This window comes from Schistocerca gregaria, chromosome 3, assembly GCF_023897955.1.
Source record: "Schistocerca gregaria isolate iqSchGreg1 chromosome 3, iqSchGreg1.2, whole genome shotgun sequence".
Taxonomy (NCBI): Eukaryota; Metazoa; Arthropoda; class Insecta; order Orthoptera; family Acrididae; genus Schistocerca; species Schistocerca gregaria.
In genome coordinates this window covers 582,960,548-582,965,463 of record NC_064922.1, presented here as the reverse complement: position 1 = coordinate 582,965,463, position 4,916 = coordinate 582,960,548, and positions in this window count along the sequence as shown.

Here is a 4,916-nt window from a genome sequence, read left to right as displayed (position 1 = left end):
ATCATGATGATGAAACATTTCGAACAATCTGAATTTTCCAGTCTTGTGAAATATTTTGAAGACATGTTGCACAAGAATCAGTACCTGTCAAACCCATACAGTCCCTCAGAACTCATCCGCATTTGCTTAATCAAATTGCCTGAACATTTACGGCATATTATTTTGGCAGGCCGTTGCAAAGACGACACTGAAGCTTTTCAGGGACTCTTACAAGAATTAGAAATTGACACTGACAATCGCGGAACGCGAAAACAGGAACACAATAATTACAGGTCACATCCGTCGCAATTCCGCGATGAAAGAAATAACTGGACACAAGGCTATTCTCACAATACAAATCGTGACCAAAACAGACACCACCCGTATGACAACCGTAGGCAGAGTAGTAATAATTACAGGGAAAGGTCACCTCTCTGTGGTAATGACTATCACAGAGACAATCAGAGAAACAGACAATATGGGAACCAAAATAATTACTATCAAGGGAGACAGAATAACTTCAGACGCAACGGTCCAGCGCGAGGTTACGATTCAGGGAGAAATTCTCCACCACGTGGCCGACAAGAAATTAATTACAGAAATTACCGACGAGACGACAGACGAAAGGCGATATGATCGTAACGACAGACCTGAATTGCATCAGAAGTGGCGGGGATTGAAACAGAGCAGGGCCCTCTCGACAAGGTGAATTTGTAGAAGTTAGGTCTCCTAATCCCATTAACGACGCGCGCCAACAAAGAAACAATGACTCGCACCGCAGGCAGCCGCGTGCGCCGGCTGGCTCAGAGAAAAATAACATAAGCTAACCTTGAGCAAAATTCCAGTGTTCCTTACCGACCAAACCACATGATGATTGCTTTTCAGTTGAAACTCTGCGTACTAGGAAGAGTAAAGGTTTACACCACATTTCGCATGTAAAACCGTTTATTGCAAGATAATCTGCTTTTTAACTTTGTCTTTGCCATAAAACATTTCACTTCACATTTCTAGTATGCTTTGTCAAACTTAGAAACTGTTAACATGCAACAATGTTTTGAAGTTCACTATCCAGTCTAGAACCTACGGAACATATTTAGACAGTATTTACGAGTGCATTGTTGTAGTGAACAGACGACACAGTGCTGTTATTTGTAAATTCTTGCTTGTTAGTTGCACGATTACGTAATGACTATAAGGCTTACATACTTAGGACATATACTGTTAATGAGGTTTTAATGCAACATTTTGGTTTAGTTGAAAAGACATTATTTGAAGTACTTTCTGTTAGATTAAAGATGACTTAGCATTTGGTTTCTTTGATAGCTACACGATTATATCACGACGCTACTAATGTGTGACACAATTTACATTGTGCTTTTGCGATGTATCTGTTTTACATCTGCAGTTTTTCTGAATTATTCTGGAAAGTAAAATATGTTTTAGTAGTAACGTTTGTGGTATAGCTCCAATGAGACAGCCTTTTCTGTATCACAACAATACATACAGTACAGTACTTACTTCATCACTGCAATAAGCGTAATAACTAAGATATCTATACGCAAAGCATTTCACTTTCGTTTTCATGAGGTAAGTACATTGACTTCTGCAGAACTTAACTTTCGGAGGACAGTAACTAAGACACTTCCACAGAGATTGTCTTACAGCAAGACGCACATTTAGCGCTACAGGACACACATTAGAATGATTAAGTTTGTACTTAAACCATTTATTTTTCAACATATTTGAATTAGAAAGAAAGTAAGTTTTCCGTGATACATTTCATTCCATTGCTGTAATCTGTAACACCTGAGGGTATAATTACATTAATCCTCAGGGGGGTACACGCCTACTTTGTGTACCATGTGTTTGGCAAGCACAAGGTATTTGTTCATACAACTTTACACATCGGTACCATATTTCTCTAACACATAAATTACACAGCTATCTGATCATTTAACTGAGAGAGACATTTACTTTACTACATCAGTGACAGATGTTTACGTAATTACACCATTGGATAACTTCACACTTACGAAGTTATATTTTGTCTGTACTTTGTGAACTGTTCATATTTTTTCGGAACCATTGTGATATTATGAGAGCTTTGAATGACATATTTGGTATGGGATCACGATTTTTAAAGTACGTTTGAGGCAGATGACACTTTTGACATGAGCAGAGATTTTTTTTTAGGTTTTGAAATTATTGGAGGAAGCTACGGAGATTTTGAGAATTTGACTGTGGTGTTATCATATTATTACGACGACGATGTGAATTATGTTGCTGAGGTATGTTTAAGCTGATGCATGTTTAAGCTGATGCTATATGAGTTATTTGGTTATGCTACGTATCTGTTACGATGAAATATTGAAGTGTTGACGAATATATATATATGTGTAATAAGGTAAGAAATAATGAGTAGTGGTTAGGGACTCTGATTTGTGAAAAAGGATGTTGGAAACCGAGAATCTTACTTTAAGAGTTATGAAATGAGTGTATATGCGTGAATGTATCACTATGCTGGCGAAAATTTTTTTGCAGACAATTATATTTAAATGATTTTATTTCTACTGATGTGTAACGCAAATTCTTGAACTGTGAATTTTTTTATATGAGACTGCCACTGTAGCGGAAACTGGTGTCGTAAATATTTCGATAAGACAGTTAAGTGACCACCTGCACGTAATGCGTCGTGGCACCCAGCTGCGCGACAACCACCTGACAAAAAGAAAGCTATTAGTGTGTGCCTTTCAGAGGCACAGGTGGAGAGAAAAAAGAGGCCATTATCCTCGCTATTGAGATTCCTTTTTAGAAAGCATCGCAAATACGACACGCTCAAACTTGAAAACATATGATTACACTTTGGAGTTCTTAATTTATGATATTTACTGAAATGAAATGATGAGAAACATTTCATGTCTATTGTCTTGCTAGTTGAAAGATTGTTTACTGCATTATGAAATGACTTATGGCTAGCGAATGATGTTTCACGCCTTGCTTTGCCTATTTTGTTTAATATCTAGTTTCTAGCTGCACTGCAGCGTTGGTTACAATAAAATTTAATGGATGTACTAATATAGATATTTTATGCCTACAGATCCAGTAAATAATTATGATGTACTAAAAAAAAAAAGAGCACAAATAAGACTTCCCTTCACAGGAACTGCATACATAATTTTCTTTTCAAGTACTTGGTAATTTTTATGGTAGAATAAGTTGTGGTGCACCACTTTAATTATATAGACATTAAGATGTGAATCGACATCTCCCTTTTCTGCATTGTTGTCTTTACTGTAATATTTTTTCTGCTTGAGCTTTGTCATGTTTAGTTATAAGCTATTGCATTTGCTGCTGTGTGCCAGGCATAATGTTACTGAATTTGACTTTGTATTACTCTGTTAAGCCAGTTTTACTAGGGAGTTGTTTTTCTTGTTTGCTGCACAGCGCCTTATATTAGTTGTAATATTGCATTTGCTTTACCAATTTCCATTTTTTTGGAACATTGCTGTTTGTATTAATTTGTTTTGTGCTGCTGCATTGCCTCGACCCTTAGTTTAGCATCCGAGCTCAGTAGATTTAAGTTAGCTTAAGAGGGAGTAGCCTATATAAAAGAATGAGTTGCGATGAATTGGAAGAAATGCATTGAGAGGTTATACGAAAAATGTACAGAAAGCAGGTATAGGTAGGATTCTCTTGGAAATAAATGAGGTAAGATACTGGAAAATAAATGAGGTAAGAAATATGTGAACATATAAATACAGAAAGCATGCTTGGATAGGATTTTTTTGGCGGAAACAAATGTTGAAATAAAACGAAAGATCTATGGACTGAAGTTTTAGGTTGGACTGCAGTACCAAATGTTACAGTGAAAACAAACCCTGTCCTTTCCTTTTGTGTCATCCCACTATGTGTTTGTGTACCCTTGTGTATGTGTTTTCTTCCTGTCTCTGTGTACTGTTTCATAGAATTTTTCTTCTAATACTAAGCTACATTCACTATGATGAGGAATACTGTTATCCTCAAATTAACTTGCACCAATAACATTTTATTTACTTAGTAAAGATGTTTACACATTATTTATTCTGTTTTGTTCTAATGCTCATGTGTGAAGTTGATGTTTAAAAAGTTATTCTGATCTTTATGTATGTACTTATGTCACAATTTTTGTAACACTAATGTATTTGTTATTTCGATTCTTTTGTAAAGCCCCTATTACTACAAATATTATCTGTATTGTTATGTTCTTTTATAACGTATTTTGTACCTTTGTTATTGTATTATGTTACGAAATTTATAATTGTAGACACACAAGTTCTTCAAATTAAGTATCATTTCACTGCACACGTTTCTGTTGGTCATAGTATATGGACAATATGTGAGAAGTAGGGACTGATAGTGTTTGCACCTGTGTTAATTCAGTAAGGGACTGGATAACAGCATTGCTGGTTCTAAGGACAATTCAAAAACAATTTTTGAGTGCACAAGTGGTGGTTATGGACTTGCTATATTATCCGCAAGACTCTTCAATGGTGATTGTGCGCCTGCACAGTCAAACAGATGGCTGCTGGCCATCTCTACAAGGACTACAGTGGGTCTACACCTTTGACGACCCACCGATACCATTATTTCTACAAGGACTGCAATGGGTCTGCACCTCTGGTGGCCCACCAATACCGTAATCTCTACCAGGACTACAGTGGGTCTGCTCTGTGATGACCTACCTACCGATAGTCTTCAACGTCGACTGACTCTGCTGTGGCCCATTACCTGTCTGCATGTCAAGACTCAGCACTGCCTTTCATTGGAAAGACAACACTACTTCTTCAAGACTGCTTAGAAATCCACTACTTCCAAGTGCATTTTCTTTTACTACTCAGACTTTGAGAAAAACGCTACTATTTTACTGTGATGAATGATCAGGACTGTCTTTATGGACA